The sequence below is a fragment of the Panthera uncia genome (genome assembly GCF_023721935.1).
Source record: "Panthera uncia isolate 11264 chromosome B2 unlocalized genomic scaffold, Puncia_PCG_1.0 HiC_scaffold_24, whole genome shotgun sequence".
NCBI lineage: Eukaryota > Metazoa > Chordata > Mammalia > Carnivora > Felidae > Panthera > Panthera uncia.
This window is the reverse complement of record NW_026057580.1, coordinates 44,323,108-44,341,974: the sequence shown is the minus strand read 5'-3', so window position 1 is coordinate 44,341,974 and position 18,867 is coordinate 44,323,108. Positions and strand designations below refer to the sequence as shown.

The 18,867-nt window shown below is 36.0% G+C and overlaps 1 protein-coding gene across 6 annotated transcripts in view; it reads left to right on the top strand.

Annotated features, from left to right (window-relative positions):
* Positions 1-18,867, top strand: part of UBE3D (ubiquitin protein ligase E3D) — a 239,155-nt gene that overhangs the window by 67,448 nt on the left and 152,840 nt on the right. The gene's annotated exons all lie outside the window — the stretch shown is intronic.

Sequence of the window (18,867 nt, the reverse complement as noted above, 5' to 3'; positions counted from 1 at the left end):
TTTTTTTTTTTTTTTTTTTCCTTCCCCTCCCCCATGGGTTTCTGTTACGTTTCTCAGGATCCACATAAGAGTGAAACCATATGGTATCTGTCTTTCTCTGCATGGCTTATTTCACTTAGCATCACACTCTCCAGTTCCATCCATGTTGCTACAAAAGGCCATATTTCATTCTTTCTCATTGCCACATAGTATTCCATTGTGTATATAAACCACAATTTCTTTATCCATTCATCAGTTGATGGACATTTAGGCTCTTTCCATAATTTGGCTATTGTTGAGAGTGCTGCTATAAACATTGGGGTACAAGTGCCCCTGTGCATCAGCACTTCTGTATCCCTTGGGTAAATTCCTAGCAGTGCTATTGCTGGGTCATAGGGTAGGTCTATTTTTAATTTTCTGAGGAACCTCCACACTGCTTTCCAGAGCGGCTACACCAATTTGCATTCCCACCAACAGTGCAAGAGGGTTCCCGTTTCTCCACATCCTCTCCAGCATCTATAGTCTCCTGATTTGTTCATTTTGGCCACTCTGACTGGCGTGAGGTGATGAATGGAGCTTTAAAAAGTGAAAACAACTAACATGGTCATGTGAGACAGTTCTCTTTCCAAAGTGTGCTTGATTGCTTTAGATCAGGGGTGGGCAAACTATAGCCAGCAGGACAAGTCCAGATGCACTCCTCACCCAACTCCTTTGCTTTTGTAAATAAAACTTTATTGAAACAGCCACGCCCATTTGTATAAACATTGTTTATGGCTGCTTTTGCCCTACAGCAGCAGAGTTGAGTAGTTGTGACAGATGTCCAACAAGCCTAAAATACTTATTGTCTGACCCTTTCTGAAGAAGTTTGCTGACCTTTACTTTTCAATACTGAAATGAGGTTGGTGTTCTTGTGCCATAAAGTGGTAGCTAAAATGCATGTTTCTAACTGATGAGTGAATGTACTACATCAGCCTGTCTTACAGGTAAGTAATACATTAACATTGACTCTTCAAGCCCCATAGGAGTAATTACTGTCCAGGTCTGAGGAAGAAGTGGCTATCTGGGCAGTCTCCTGGAGAAATGAGATTTGTAGAACAGAGGGCATGGGTTAATGATGCTGGATCAGAGGTGAACACACCAGCGCCTTGAACTGCTAACAAGGCTCTTTAGCCATAAAGGGCATAAGTGGGAGAGAGGCCTGTGTAATTTCTTACTCTAAAGGAGCTCTTGCTTCTTCCTCTGTATTTGTCCAGATGACTTGATATGTTACTTTTCTACCCAAAGATTTCATAAACCTGATCTATAAATGGTACATACGTTATTTTGAAATAAGGTGCTTGAGGGTGAGATTTGGGTGTTTCCTTTTGAATTCTATTTTGTGTAGTGTTGTGAACTCTCTTGCCACTAAGAGTTATGAATTGATCCTTCCAGATAAAAGTGATATTCGCTTTAGTATTCTTAATCCTGGAACTTCTGGTCTTCCATTTTGTTTTCTTACAGTTAGTTTCCTGGCAACAGCTGGTTTTGCTTTATACTTTTGGTTCCAGTGTGCTAAGTGTTTATCTTTAAATATAGAAGACATTTCTCAATCTTTATGAATATCTAGTTTAGAAACTGTCAAGAAAGGAAATGACACATAGTAGATGATTCAGGGTTTTTATGCAATCATTTCGTCTTATTTCTGCTGGCTGTGTCTGCCCAGGTGCCCCTCCTTAAGCCCTGTATCCAGTATACACTCCTGTAGACCTCTTGTGAACACTGGCTAATGTCCTCAGCAGGGAAGAACAATTGACCTAGTCATGTATCTGTATTCAAGGCTCATTGTTGAACAGTTCTGTCTATATTGCTGGTTATGTCAGTGAAAGTATTTGTTTTCTCACATCTCATACTTCAGTGAGGGGGCCAGTCTCTCAAAGCACTTTAGCTAATTTCCTAAGAGTTCTGATCAAATTTATAATCTAATCAGTCTAATCTATATAATCACCTTTTTTATGAACTGTTTTGAATTTATAGAAAAGTTAGAGAATAATAAATCCCCATTTTCTTCCCTGTCTTTAATAAACCTTACCATATTACCGTATTACCATATTTGTGATAGATTGATAGATGCATACATAGATAGGTAGATAATTTTAAAAAGTAAGACATTAAAATAGTTGAAGCTTCTATCCACTGAATCCATCCCCTTTTGTCCTTCCCTAGAAGAAACGTGGTGTTTGAAATTTGGTGTTTTTCATTGCCATGCATACTTTTACTATGTGTATTTTTATACTTTTGCTAAATATAAATATTAAGATTATATGCTATGAATTTACATGTTTTTAAATACCATGTAGATGGTATCATGTTGTATTTACTCTTTCTCAACTTGCTTTTTTCACTTGAGGTTTTTTTAAAGGTTTTTTTCATGTTGATACTTGTAGTTCATTCATTTATTTTAATTGCTGTAAATATTCCTTTATCAGAATATACCACAACTTATTTATTGATTAACCTTTCAGTGGACATTTACGTTATTTTCAATAACGTTATTTTCAATTTCAAATTCAATTTCAATTACGTTATTTTCAATTTCAATAGACAGACCATTGGAATTCAGTAGAAATAGACCTGATCTCATGTAGAAATAGAATGTATAATAAAGGTGGTCTCACAAGTTAGTGTGGAAATGTAGACTTTATAATAGTGTTGGGATAATAGGATACACACACAAGGAAAAACTAAGATTTCAATCTTCCCATAACACACTAGAACACATTCTAAGTGGATCAGAGGTTTTAAAAAAGGGAACCACATAAGTATAAAAAGAAAATAGGGGTGAATTCTTTCATCACCTTAGAGTGAGAAAAATTTTTCTATGTCTCAAAGTCTAAAAGCAGTAAGGAGAGAGTGATGAATTTGAGTACATAAAAATAAAATACTTTTGTTCAACAAAAAAACAAGAATAACTATGAAAACTCTGTAAATTCAATCACAGACAAAGCCTGATAAACCTCATGTATGAAAATCTACAGAGGAAAAAAGCTAACAACCCTGTAGAAAAATGGACTACAGATAATGCACAGATATTTCATAGGAAAAGAAATTCAGAGAACTCTTAAACACAGGAAAAGATGTACAATCTCACTGTTAATAAAAGAAGTGCAAAATAAAACATTGTATTAGATTTTATTGACAAAAATCCAGAAGATTGACGACATACTCTTCTGATGAAACTGTGCAGAAATGGGAAGTCTGGTACAATACTGGGAACACAAAATGATACAATCCTTCTAGAAGGGAATGTGGCAAAATTACAAGTGCACTTACCTTTTGATGAAGCTGTCTCACTTCTGGAATTTATTTCAAAGGCACATTGGCCAAAAATGAAAGGACGAACACACACACAAGACTGTTCAGATTAGTAGTACAGGTATTTGCATGGTCAGTAACATGAGTGAATGAATGAATGAAACAAAGAAACAACCCAAATGTCCATCAGTGGGGACTAGTTAAATTTTGAGGCATTCTTGCAATTAAGATCCATACAATTGTAGAAAGTAATGACAAGTACTGGGGCGCCTGGGTAACTCCCTCAGTTAAGCGTCTGACTCTTGATTTCTGCTCAGGTCATGATCTTAACAGTTTTGTGACATCACGCACTGTGTCAGACTCTGCTCACAGTGCGGAGCCTGATTGAGAGTCTCCCTCTCTCTCTGCCCCTTCCCTGCTCACTCTCTCTCTCAAAATAAATAAACTTTAAAAAAATTTCCAAAAAAAAATTATTGACAATATTGTGGCAAAGTTAAGAAAAATATGTCAAGAAAGTGAGAAAAATTTTTGATGAAGAAATGTATATAGTGTGGGGCGCCTGGGTGGCTCAGTTGGTTAAGCATCTGACTTCAGCTCAGGTCATAATCTCATGGCTCGTGAGTTCAAGCCCCGCATCAGGCTTTGTGCTGACTGCTTAGAGCCTGGAGCCTGCTTTGGATTCTGTGTCTCTGTCTGTCTCTGCCCCTTCCCTGCTCATTCTCTCTCTTTCTCTCCCTCCCTCCCTCTGTCTCTCTCTTTGTCAAAAATAAGTAAACATTAAAAAAAAAATTAAGAAATGTATATAGTGTGTAATTGTTTATTCAAGAATGGTTAGAATATGAATGTATTTGCTTGTATTTAAAAAACCAAAGGATAAAACATAAAATTTAAATGGCATATAAAAAGAGGAAAAGTAGAGATGAGCAGAACAAAAATAGAAATTAGACTTTTAAAAATTTACCTGATTTTATCAATCTGTCTTTGGGACAGGTATATATTTTACTTAGTTATAAGGCAGAATACAATTTTTAAAAGCCATCCCTAAAAATCTAAAGGAAATTTAAAAAGAATGCAAGGGGCACCTGGGTGGTTCAGTTGGTTAAGCATCCAACTCTTGGTTTCAGTTTAGGTCAGAATCTCACAGTTTGTTGTGGGTTTGAGCCCCGCATTGGGCTTCTGCGCTGACAATGCAGAGCCTGCTTGAGATTCGCTCTGTCTGCTCCTCCCCTGCTGTGCCCTCCCTCCCTCCCTCCCTCTCTCTCCCTCTCTCTCTAAATAAATAAATAAACATTTAAAAAGAAAGAAGGAATGTAAGTGCATATATAGTTGGTAGTATAAATGCATAAAGAGAAAGTGCTCCAGGAGACTAAAACATAGTAATTGGGCTGTACATCTTTCTTGGGATAAATCCTAATGATCAAAACAAACAAACAAACAAACACCAAAAACAAAAAAAAAAACTTAAAAAAAATCTTAAAATCTCTTCAGTAATCATACTATTGGTCATAATGTGGTAATGACACACTGAGACTATTGTATGAGCATCTTAGGATGAATCAAACAAGTAATGAAAACTAGGAGTTTGAGAATGGGAAAAGGATTGCAAGATTGTTGAGGTTAAGTAAAACTGTAGTCCTGGGTTTGAAATAGAATATTAAAACAAAACATGATTTATTTTAATCTTAAAAAAGAATAGTTTTTAGCTTTCTTCACTGAAAAAGGCCTAAAAACATTTGACTAACCCAGTGACAATGCATTTGACCACCCAGTGGTCTGCAAACCCAAACCAATTGTTTGGTTTCTAAATGCCATTTCCCACTAACAGCAAGAAGGATTCCATCCAGAAGTGGGTGATTGCAGGTCTGTACAAGCAGAGTACAAGAAGAACTTGTAATATCTTGTTCTAACCAAGAATAAGTTGTCAAATATTATCATTCGTATCAAAAAGACTCGACACAACTTGAATACTTACCCCCCCCCGCCCCCCGCTAGGTAAGGATGGATTGATTTGAGTATCGGTAAGGAAATAACTTAATAATAAAATAATAAATATGTTTAGATCCCTAAGTTCTTAAACTACTAAAAAAAATCAAAGAAATTTCATTTGTTATTACCATTTAAAGATGCTAGTGAGCCATCTCATTATTTTGAAAACTAGATGATAAAGGGGGAAAATCGAGCATTTATCCTGCCTTTCTTCTTTAAACCATACCTCAAAGTAATAGATGGTGATGAAGGGAAGTTTCTTTTTATAGAAACATTCCAGCTGATCAATCAAAAAGAAATCCTGGAATTGGGATATCACCATTTCCTGACCCATCATGAAATCATAGAACTTGGAAACATCACAATAAGAAAGACAAAGAGAGTGGGGTTGATTATATGTCTCTTGACAGAAGTATATAACCTTATCTATGAAGTAATCTTCCCCAATGTATCAAATCTGATCATGTCTCTAGATCCAGCTCTCAGCTTGCAGGAAATTCAGAAGAGAGGAGCATATTACATTATGCCATCACCTTGTAATTAGCAAAATTCAGACTGAGAAACACTACAAGACAAACAACCTGGTTTCCAATGAAAAATTAGCAAAGGGGGGGGAAAAAAACAGAAGGAGAATCTATGGAACTTAAATGGATCTCAATTTAAACAAACTGAAAAAAAAAGTTTTAAAATAGTTGAGGACATGTGAATATTTGATGGTATTGAAGAGTTACTGTTAATTTTTTTTTGGTAGTATGATTGTGGATATTTTTTTTAAAAAATTCAGAGTACAATTGAAATATTTACAGATAACATGATAGTATTTGTAGAATTTGCTTTTTTAAAAATTCAGGGGTTGGGGCACCTGGGTGGCTCAGTCGGTTAAGCGTCCGACTTCGGCTCAGGTCACGATCTCGCGGTCCGTAAGTTTGAGCCCCGCGTCGGGCTCTGGGCTGATGGCTCAGAGCCTGGAGCCTGTTTCTGATTCTGTGTCTCCCTGTCTCTCTGCCCCTCCCCCATTCATGCTCTGTCTCTCTTTGTCTCAAAAATAAGTAAACGTTAAAAAAAATTTTTTTTTTAAAAATTCAGGGGTTGAGGGTACTTGGTGGGGAATACAGCTGAAGCAAGATTAGCCACGAGTTGATACTATTGAAATTGGGTGATGGGGATATGGGTGTTTATTATGCTGTTCTCTCTACTTTTGTGTATCTTTCAAATTTTTGACAAAACACTTTTTAAAATTTATGTTAAATGATTTTCATTGAGAAACAGGTAGTTTATTATAGGTTTCTGCTTCTTTGCTTATCAGTCCATCCTTCTATAAAACAATTAAATGAAGGAAATCTTCATCTTATTGTGGTGTTTTTGCAGCAATACCTGATAAGATGAATTGAAAGTCAGTTCTCCATTACCTAGATCTAGAATATACACTACTACTTTATTCCCCTTGAAAAATAAGACTAAAATAATTATTTAAAAATATCCTGTTATGCCTTGGAAAACCATTAATAGGCCTTTGCAAAGGGAAAAAAGGCTCTTCTCGCCTTACAAATGGGTATGTTCTAAAGTTTCTTTCCTGGAACTAGAACAATGTTCCTCATAGAATTGTGTTACAAATGTCAAATAAATTTCCAAGCTAATCCACAAAAATCCATAACATAGTGTAATATAATTTACAAAGCTGGCAGATTACTAAGCATTTATAACAGGCAAAAATTAAATAATTTTTTCTAGGAAAGTCCTTTCTTAATTGAATTTTGAACTCCAAAGGATGAGTGACTTTCCCATGTCTTTTTAGGGGTTAGTCTTGTTATACTCCTGGATCATTTAGTTGCCATATGCTTTGAATTCTGGAAGCAAAGAACAGTGACATTCTCATTATTGTGATTTGGACTTCTATTCATAAATTAAATACTTGAAAGAGCACAGATTATCTGCATATGAATGATATTAGCAATAAAAACCTGCTTTTTATGGTTTTGTTCATATATTCTCATTTGATATTCCCAAGAAACATTTGAGGCTCAAAGGGCAAATATCATTACCCCCGTTTTACAGCTAAAAAGACTGAGGTTAAAGAGTATAATGGAAAGCACTTGGAATCAGAGGTACTGATCTGAGTGAGTCTTGGTTCTTTAGTGACACCATCTGCATGTTATTTAACCTCTTGAACTCAAGTTTGCTTCTCTGTAAAATGGGTCTAATGAAACCCCATTTTACACTGTTCTTGTGAAGACTGAATGAACTGATACATGTAAAAAGTTCATAACATATAAGATCCTATACACCAATGAAGATTATGGTAGGGCTTTTTAAATAAATGGTCATAAAAATGGAATGTTTAGGAAATGGGGAATATTTCCTGTTAGAGGAAATGGGGAATGTTTAGCTTAAAGAAAAATCAGGAGAAAGTGTTCGATGTTGTCAGATATTTTCTGAAAGGCTCAGATTCTGAAGAGTAGATTTCACACCCATTTAAAGTACTGCTTTGCAATGAGTCTCCCTGTTACTTGAGTTTTTCAACAAAGACCATATAATCACATGTTAGTAATATTGCAGAGGGGCTTAATTCCTCTCAAGTCCATTATTGCTCTAAAGTTCTATCATTGAAATCTACCAAATTTTCAGAGTTGGGTAAAGACTCCTCATCAGTGATTCCAAGGCCTGCAAAGCACTAATGATGATTGTCCTTTAATGGGATAAAATGGCAGAAAATGATCTATAAGCTGATTTAAGTTCACTTAGCAAATATTAATTAGGCACTTACTATATTGCAAGATGATGTGCTGTGTACTGAGACAGTTTTAAAGAGCCATCTCTAGTGTTTTATTGTTTGAACATTTAAGATTCTGTTCTGTTTTCAATCATCCTCTCACCTTTTAAATATACTGTGTCCGTCTTGATCTTCCCAGGTCCTGTGAGGAATATGATGAAATGTTAACATTGCCCACTACTTATGTTCTTGTTATTCCAACTGATTTAGTTTCCAATTTTGTTGGAACTTTCCTGCATGGACTTTAATTCTCCAGAGTAGAGTCAAGATGTGTTGAAATGACCTCCTAAAAAAAGAAAGGGAAAATAGATCACCTGGTACAAAATATGTTTTTGCATCCTAGGCTCTGAGGATAAAATATGTGGTTAGATGAGTAATATATAAGAACCTTAATGCTATTTAAACATACGGATGAGTGCATTGTGTGTATTTTGTGTATTTAAAATTGAGATTTTTGTTTGAACAGTGTCTTTCATTTGGTGTACTTCATGGTGATTTATCATAATAGACTGCTTTAAATCATCAGAAATAGCAAGACATATGAATTTCAACAATAACTTCCCCAAGGCTAGAGAAGTCAGCAGGAGCTCAAACTGCTAGATAGACATTTTCTTTTTTCAAACTCATATGCAAGTGTAAAACTTTTATGAGGCTGCTTTAACGAGGTCCTTTGGGATTTAAGGTTATTTATCTAAGCTCTTATTAAAAATGAAAACTTTTCTATGTTTAGCCCTGTAAAGCAAAACTGATCTTAACAATACTGTAAGCTGGAAGAATGGATACTGTTGTGCAGACTGACTCAAAAACAAAGTTAGGAAACTTTGGGGCTAGTGTGGCACTGGCTTTATGGTAATGGGATAGTGAGAGCAGAGCCAGTATTTCAAAGTCTCCTTTAATTAAAAAAAATCAGCTTTACCATGCTGGTAATTTAAGGTTTGACATGACATATAAAAATGACTTCCATCCCGGAAGCCCGGGATGCACTCAGTTTCTCAGAGCACTCCAGTGTCTCCCTTGGAGTCGAGTTGCCCCAGGACAGTGTTGCCTGGCACAAGGTCTGTGAGCACCTTTTCATTTATGGTATCTGCACTTGCTGTAGTGTATCTTTGACTTCCACCCTCCCCCGCTGAGAAGCGGGGCATGGAGCAGAGGTTGTTTCTAAGATTAATGTGCCAGAATCACTCTGTACGTAACCTAGCGGAAGAGCTGGAGCTGCTGCAGGAAAAAATTTGTAATTTTGAAACGTGTTCAGCGTCTTTGTAGGTTTGTTCTGGTTTGATGAGTCCGGGTCCTGCAGTAAATCTGTTCTTAGACCCTGGGAGCCAGGATTTTAAATTATCTGTAATGCAGTATAATTTAAAGGAGTGAGGACATTATGAGGGGACAGCGAGCAAATGTTACAAAATCAGGGTCAAATCTTTTGCAGACTTTGTTTATCAGAGTCCATTTAGTCTGGGTATGTCCAGGCCAGCTGGCAGAAATTTTAAGATAAGAAGGTGGTAGAAAAATGGATGAATGCCTGGATAGAAAGGTTGAGTAGAGAGATGGACAAAGTATATACTCATTATTGCATTATTGATAATATAAATTATTGGTGAAAAGGTTTCTCTGCTAGAGAGTATTAAACAATTGAACAGACATATCTGAATGAGATCGTGGTGACAAGTCCAGAATTTTGAAGACATTTATAAAGTGACGAAAAATTTAGCCAGAGAGCACTTAAAAAATTTTTCAACGGTCCTTACTTCAACAGTTAATTAAGTCACTGGAAATAATATATCACTTAGTGGAGTCTAAGGACTCCTCAGTTACCATCTCTGTTTCATAGGAAGTAAAAATACTTCTTCTGAGACAATAGAGAGAAGAGTAAGAGTGTAAAGCACACAGATGAGATTTCTAAGGAGGGAAGTACAGAACCACCAGCGGGTAATTATGGTTTAGAGTATGAAGGAGACAAAGGGCAAACACCAAGAGAGATGATGATGGCAGAAATATTGGCTGAAGGTCAGAGATAGAGGCAATACAAGGATAAAACTTTAAACAGATAGGAAATGTCAACATGAACTTAAGTTTAGGAATTTCTATTCTGAAAGAATCTCATAGCCATTGCAAATGGAAGAAGACTGTATGTACACTTGGTTTTACCTCTTCAGCTGGAGCAGCTGTTTCAACAGTTGAGTTGCTAGGCACAGTCAGGAATAGAATATCTTAATTTTGGAGAAACCCAACTGTTAAAACAGCTGTTTGGTCTGATTAGTAGACTTAAGCTGGCTCTGCTGAGGTTGCAAGACCTAATGGGATCATAGCACCAGGCAGATTGGCTATTATTATGATTTTATTGGACATAACAAAAATATGAATAGATGCTAGGTTGAATGCTAGGTTGGACAGGACTCTCCAAAGATGTCACATTCCCTGGTTTGTTTTGGCAAAGTGGTAAGGCAAATAATGTGGTCTTTTACCTTGTTTCAGGTTCATGGAAATTATCTGAAATAATTATGCCTCATAGTCTTTGGATGCTAACTTTTTTCCTAGCATTAAAAACAACAACAACAACAACAAAGAAAGCTCCCTAGTGCTATTAACATCTCTTTATTTAGTCTCTTAATAACAGATAATATGCCTGTTCAACTCACCTCAAGTAGTCAGTTACTTGTATTGTTTATTTCCTATTCTTTGTGGTCTAAGAATCCTGTTCATAGTAACCACCAAATTTGTCAACTTGTAGGCAATGCATTTTTAATATCTAGAAGAACTGTGAGTGATGCTCACAATGATAAAAATCTTGAATTCCAAATGTACCGTCTCAAAGACTCCCTGTTAGGTTAGTTTCAGGTAAATGAAAGATTTAAAATACTCGTTGAGGTGATTTGATTATTTCTTGCTTGAAAGACGAATTTTATTTGATATAAATACATATTTTAAACATTCCAAAATAGATTTCATTTTCTCTATTTTCAAAATGAAAATAGCTTTGCTTTTTATATAATCACAAATATAGTCATATTCACTGTAAACATTTAAAACAATATAGGAAAATATGGTGAAAGAGAACAAGCAGAACCCTTATACTCTCAGTCTTCACAGAAAACTGCTGTTAACATTTTGGCATTCTTCCTTGCATACATCTCATGTACATCTACATAAAGATACAGATAGGAAATTTAATTTTACATAAATTAATTTTAGCTGTATGTGTTTTTTATTTTGCTTTTTTTGTTTTTAGTTTCAAATTTTTATTTAAATTCCAGTTAACATACAGTGTAATGATAGTTTCAGGTGTAGAGTTTAGTGATTAGTCGCTTACATACAGTACACAGTGCTCATCACAGCAAGTGCCCTGCTTAATCCCCATCACCCATTTAGCCTGCCCCCCACCCACTTTCCCTCCAGCAACCCTCCGTGTGTACTCTTAGTTACAAGTCTGTTTTGTGGTTTGCCTCTGTGTCTTAGGTTCATTTGTTTCTTAAATTCTTCATATGGTGAAATCATATGGTATTTGTCTTTCTCTAATGGATTTATTTTGCTTAGCATAATAGTCTCTAGCTCCATCCACATTGTTGCAAATGGCAAGAATTCATTCTTTTTTATGGCTGAGTAATATTCCATTGTATATATATCTCACATCTTCTTTATCCTTTCCTCAATCACTGGACATTTGGGCTCTTTCCATAATTTGGCTATTGTTGATAATGCTGCTATAAACATCAGGGTTTATTTTATTTTTCTAAAAAAATCTTATCGGGGCACCTGGGTGGCTCAGTCAGTTAAGCATCCAACTTCAGCTTAGGTCATGATCTCACGATTCTTGGGTTCAAGCCCTGCATCAGGCTCTGTGCTGACAGCTCGGAGCCTGGAGCCTGCTTCCGATTCTGTGTTTCCCTCTCTGTCTCTGCTCCTCCCCCACTCGCACTGTTTCTCTCTCTCTCTCTCTCTCTCAAAAATAAATAAACATTAAAAAAACTTATCAAAATTGTGTGACTATCTTTCCATGTCAGTATAGATCTACAATTAAAGTCTTGATTGGGGGGAGGGGTGTCATACTTTGAAGCAGTGACTTACTGTTGCTAGTTTCTAAAACTCAATGTTGTAAGTAAATCGGAAAGCAGAATTGAAGGTAATTCTTAGGTGTTATAAGAGATGAACTCAACTATGGAAGGTATAATTTTGCTGCTTTCACTGAAAAATATATGTGTTTATTTTTCTAACTAAAGCAAATGTATATGTTTTGAATGTTTATATTAACAACTAAATAAAAATGTTTTGGTTATAAATGAAGTATTTTGTTTTTTGTTTTTTGTTTTTTTTTACTTTTTTAATGTTTGTGTATTTTTGAGAGAGAGGGAGGGAGAGAGCGTGAGTAGGGAGGGGCAGAGAGAGAGGGAGACAGAATCTGAAGCAGGCTCCAGGTTCTGAGCTGTCAGCACAGAGCCCAATGCAGAGCTTGAACACATGAACCGCGAGATCATGTCCTGAGCCGAAGTCGGACGCTTAACCGACTGAGCCCCCCAGGCGCCCCAAGTATTTTGTTATTTTAAAACAAAAATTGGGGCACCTGGGGGGCTCAGTCGGTTGGGTGACTGACTTCAGCTCGGGTCATGATCTCTCTATTGGTGAGTTCGGCCCCACATCAGACTCTGCTATCAGCACAGATCCTGCTCCACATCATCTCTCTCCCTCTGTCTCTGCTCCTCCCCTGCTTGTTCTCTCTCTCTCAAAATAAATAAATAAACATTTAAAATAAATAAAATGAAAAATTAAATAAGCTTCTTTTTTTTAGTTAAGAAACACTGCTTTGCTTTTTCCTATTTTCTAGGCTAAAAAATACAAGCTTTCCTCACTTTAGCATTCATAAATAATTTCTCATTATTATGAATTGGTTCAGAAGATGAAAATATTTTTTATATTCACACTATGATGTATTGCTGTTGAAAAAAATGGGACAGGTTAGCTTTTCTAGCTCTTCTAGCACTGGTAAATTTGGGTGCTTAACTACCTTTAACCAGTTTCTGAGAACAACTTCAAAATTTTTATAGAATACTAATTTCTTGAGTATCCCATGTTTAACACTTCCCCTCCTTCCTACTCCATTTATACACACATACACTGTATAGGGAGGATTAGACACATTTGAAGTGTGAAGTTTTTTTATACCTTGGTTTCAAACATTGAGAAGCCATAGCGAAGCCAGCTACCAGAGAGAGCTCATTTCAAGTGTGTGATGGCAAGGAAAGAGAATATTATGTATTTAATACTTTAAAAAAAATCATGGCCTTTGGAGGTTTCAATGAAATTCCTCTTAGGTTCCAAAAGCTTCCATTTAATAATATTTGATTCTGCCTTGGAAAAATTAGTCAAATATTTCCCTCTTTGACTTAAGACACTTTCTAGGGAATACATCTTAACTCACAAAACTTTTGAATAAAACTTTGGAGCATACTTACCAGTTTCTGAAATCCTATCTTTTTAGGGCTAGTGGATAAATAATAGACATTAAATTTAGGAGACTTTCTGGCCTGACCTGGTAGAGTTTTTTGTTTATATTATTAAGGTATGGAAGAATCAGATTGTTACAGGGAAATTGAATTTAAGTTGATAGAAATGAATTTTCTCTATGCAAGATTACTTGCAAATTGATTTTCTTACCTTCCCTCAAATGGGTGTGGCCAGTTTTATGCTCTCACTCTACCAGAGTTATGTTGACATGTGATTTCACAAAAGGTCTGAAGTCTTAAACATGAGGACATTTTCTCAAATCTAGGACGCTTGCATAGAGAACATGAGTAGCAGGTTAGTGATCTTGGCATTGAGTTCTCATCGCTCCTCATGGAGGGACACAATTTTAGTCATCGGGATTTGTCTTTTAATGGATCAGACAGAGCTAATTGTGACTTCGGGTTATGCAGTTTAGCATATCGTAATTGCTAAGATACCAAGATTGGCCAGGCCTAATTCACCTGAACTGTTACACCATTGCCAATTGCCCTTCTGTGCAGCGTAAGGATTTCCAGGAGAAAACCATCTGAGAGTGGACTTAGGAAGAGGTGTAGACAGAAGCCAGGGACACTGAAGATGACAGTGTCCATAAAAGCAGGGGAGAGTAGGGTTGGATGTGGTGCAAACCACCAGGATACATCCCTTTCTGAAGCCACGGGCTGATAGAGCTCCAGTAGATCATCTCTCTCATTTCTGTTGAGACCAAACATGGTTTCACCATACATGTCAACACAGTCCCTGCCAATCCTTTTGAATTGAAAAATGAAGAAAACCTCTATGTTTTATTAGGCCTAGGAAATAATAAAAGAAGTCTTACATTTTTGCTTTATACTTTATGCGTCACAAACACTTTTCCATCCACATTGGCAAAGGACTTAAACTGTGGGACAGACTGGGCAGTGTTGATTAATGTAAGTGTTGGCTGAGTTGGCCCCCTGATGGGACAGGGAACCTAGTGGTTGCCAGTGTGAGGTTTACTTATGAGAATGTTATTAGAGTGGACCTAATTTATTACATCCCAACCCTCATATGTTGACTTCCAGTTACTCAGTAAAGTAATTAAAGGATTGGAAGTGTATTGCTCAGCCTCACTTTCAATTGACATTCTCTGGTAATGGAATGGGGTAAAAATGTAAGCCAGGAGACCTCTTCAAAAACTCTTTGAAAACTTTTCGTAAATGGTTATGTTTATTAATATGCTAACATAAATATTATGATACATAGTTTAAGATGGAACTGCTTTTAATATTTTATAAAAAGTGGTAAATTAGAAATCAGACTTTAAAAGCAAGAGGTCTAGGAGCACCTGGGTGGCTCAGTCGGTTAAGCATCCGATTTCGGCTCAGGTCATGATCTCGCTATGCATGTTCGAGCCCCACTTTGGGCTCTGTGCTGACAGCTCAGAGCCTGGAGGTGGCTTCAGATTCAGTATCTCCCTCTCTCCGCCCCTCCCCTGCTCGTGCTATCTCTTTCTCTCTCTCTAAAAAATAAATAAACATTAAAAAAATAATCTAAAATCAAGAGTTCTTTCTCTGAGATCCATGTATCTTGAAAACATGCTAAGTAAAAGAAGTCAGAAAAAAAGGTCACATAATGTATGATTCCATTAATATGAAAGGAGGACATGATTGGGCTTAGGGAATCGGGTGGTCTGAGAAATATTTTTAATTTTATTTTTTTAAAGTTTTTATTTATTTATTTTGAGAGAGAGAGAGAGAAAGAGAGCGAGAGCCCCCCCAGGGGAAGGACAGAGAGGGACAGAAAGAATCCTGAGAAGGCACTATCCGTATAGACCCTGATGCACAGGGCTTGATTTCAGGAACCATGAGATCATGACCTGAGTGGAAACCAAGAGTTGGATACTTAACTGAGCCACTCAGGTGCTCCAGGAGCCCATTAGTTTAAAGAGAATTGAAAAACAGTTTGAACACTTGTGACTTTAAAAACTCGATTTTTTCCTGTAGTTTTCAAAGAAGATACTGTAATTTCAAAGAAGTGCTGCTCATGACTTACTGAACCTTACTTTGAAATTTATAAGCAGTAGAACTTTTCAGGTTCTATTTTTATGAATTAGTTCTTTTAAAATATTTAAATATACTGGAATTAATATGGTTTGCTATCATACATAAACAGTACATTTAGTTGTTTCTGAATTGTGTGTTCTTGACAGTATAAGAATTTATAAAATTTTGATTCCCTGTCCAAATCATGTATTAAGTAGCTGTATGTTTATAATGATTCTAGCACTAAGTTGTGGTCCTTTGCTTGTTTTGGTATTTCGAGAGTTTGAATTGATGAGCTTGTCATTTGTTGTAGCTTTGGAATTGAATTTTAAAAATACACAGATATAAACAGTGTTATATTTTAACATCATTAATAGGCTCTTTGCTTTCCTGATAGGTCCTTCTAGGACTGAAGAGTCCAAATCAACTACTAAAATATGAGAAAAATGAAATTTAAGTTAAATATTTTCTTCTTGAGCTCTCTTATACACTCTTATTTTTTTCTTCTCTATGCAGTATGTTGGACTCATTTGAAATGTCTTAAATTTTGGTAGAGTTGTTTAATCCTGTCTGTCATTTTCATGTATTACATTAAAACAACCTCTGATTTTTAGTAAACTGTATCACCTTTCTGTTCTCCCAAGTTCTTTTCTTGGTATCGATTGGTGTTTGATTCATTCTCAATTTCACTATTTTTGTTAGAAGTGATGGAGAGTGACTTTTCCCCCCTTTGCATTGCCTCTTTAAAAATAGATAGGCCATTGTTGCTTCTCTAGGGGATTTTGTCAAGGCAAAGATTGAGAAATAAGGATGGTGTGTCCTCTGCCTGCATTTTGGTCTCTTCGACTCGGGTCGCCTAGTTGACAGCTCTGGTGTCTTAGGAAAGCTTCTCCTCTCTCACCACTTTAAAAATACCAAAATAGGTTTTAAGTAATGTTAAGTTTGTTGTTCTCTTTGAATTATCTTTTTTGTTGGTTTTATAGTGGAAGTTTACTGATTTAGGTCTAATAGTCCAGGGTGTTTTTGCAGGAAATAATCCAAATTCTGGATTATTATAATCTTGTGTTTCTTAAAATGTTTATATCGTTAACAGAACTTTCTACTGATATTTGAGCCTTTGGTAAATAGTATCAAGTATCACTTTTGGCCTAATTAATACATGCCTTTAATTTTCATAACGAGTTTAGTGATTGTTTTAAGATAAACTGAATTTTAAGTATGCCGAGACCATTTCTCCATCTTTCCTTCCTGCTCTCTTTATTTCTTTCTTCCTAAATCAAAAACAAACCAAACCAAAAACAATATAAAAACATTAGCTGAAGTTTTGGGGGAAAGTTACCCATAGTTCTAACTTTCCAAAACAACTGTAATCATTTTTCACGTATTACTTTCTGTCTTTGTCCACATATATGGTTATTTTGTGTGATTAATATATAGTTAAGATTATAGAGAACATTTATAAATCTTAACAATAAAAAGGTAAATCCTGGGGCTAATGAATATATGCTGTGGGAAAAGAAAGCATAAATAGATAAATGTTTAGGATAAACAAAAGGATAAATTTTAGGAATTTGAGCCATCCTAGGTCCAGCTGTGTTATCTAATTTTCAAAAATAAGGTGGTTCTAATTATTAAGAAATGAGGTATTCTAAGAAAGCTAAAATTTGCTCCATCATTTACCCTTGGGCTTTTCAATTTGTTTTTTTGATAGAATTTGTTCAGAAATACCTAGTACTTCTAGGTATAAAAGAGAATGCAATTTAGTTGGAGAGGATCATGCTTGATCTTTTCCATCACTTATCATGTGATCCAGATAATACTTTGTACCTTCATGAGCTTTAATAAGGAGAAAAATTGTTAAATCACAGAATACTTAAAGGATTAGATTAAAAATGCCAATGTTGGATTCACATGCCATGCAAATATTTGTAATTACATAGAGACATGAATAATTAACGTTTATAACTGTATCTTTTTTTGTGTAACTGTGGATATCATTAATGTGATGAATGTCCTTTTGTGTAAATTTTGGTGGTTTGATACATAGTATAGGTTGTGTGTGAACTCCAGGATCTCATGAGGAAACTGGACTTGTCCAGGAGTACGTGTCCCAGATCACTCACTGCTCAGTGACAAGGCAGTGCTAGTGTATTTTAATTTCTATTTGAGTGCCATTTTTCATCAACTACACCATAGCCACATAGCAGCATGTTGACACCTTTGAGCAGAAGTTAAGCATTCCTTTCTCTGTACCAGAAATCACATCAACATCATGACATTAATTGGTTTCCTTTTATAAGAATAACACTTGGAAAATAAATTAAATTATTGAACATACAAATGTAAGTGAGGTGTATTTTATTACAGCCAGTAAAAGGTGGGAGTGTCTGAGGAAAAACAACTAATCTAATCTTCCATACTGGGTAACAAAAGTTAGAGGAATCCACAGGGTATGCTTGCTTATGACTGACCTAGAATGAATCAGAGATGCAGACACAGCCCAAATAAGAATACAGGTAGGGTGGTGGTATGGTAGTAGGATACAAATAATGGTATTAGGCATGTAGTTCTTGTAGAGGAAGCAAGAGGATGTCTCTAAAGAAATGATACTTAAGTGGGTTTTGCAGGATGAACAGAAGTTCACCAGGTAGCCTGCAGCCTTCCCGGCCCAGAAAACTGCATGAGCATGGTGTGGTTAGTGTATGCAGTTCAGGGAACGGAAATGGTTTGTGGAGGGCATAAGAAAGGTGGTAGAGAGGATGAGTTTAGAGCCACTGCACTGGTCCTACATTTGGCTTTTACCAAAGACAGCAAGATTTTTGTTTCCACGCCAGAGAAATGTTGAAAATGTTGTATAATTAATGAAAGGAGAAAGAATAACATAACCGATCAATATAAAATAATGGAGAAGTGTTTTAAAACACAGAGAAGACAATCATATGTGGCCTTGCTGAAAAGGGACTATTTTGAGGGAAAGTGGGCAGTGTCCTATTCCAGTCTGACTAGTAGGCAAATGCTTCAGAGAGTTAATTTCCCAACCCACATCAGAAATGTGTTAGCACAGGTAACCTGATTGATGACGCAGCTAAACTATCTGCTATGACTCATCATATAAATGTTAAAATCCATTATGCCCTCAACCACTGATGCTCTTCGACATTCTAGATTTCACCCCTGACTGGGTTAAAGGTAGCTTTATAGAAAGAAGTTTATATAAATAGAATATATATATATATATATACATACATATATATATATGTGTGTGTGTGTGTGTGTGTATGTGTGTATACACACATATATATATACACATATATATGTATATATATACACATACATACATAT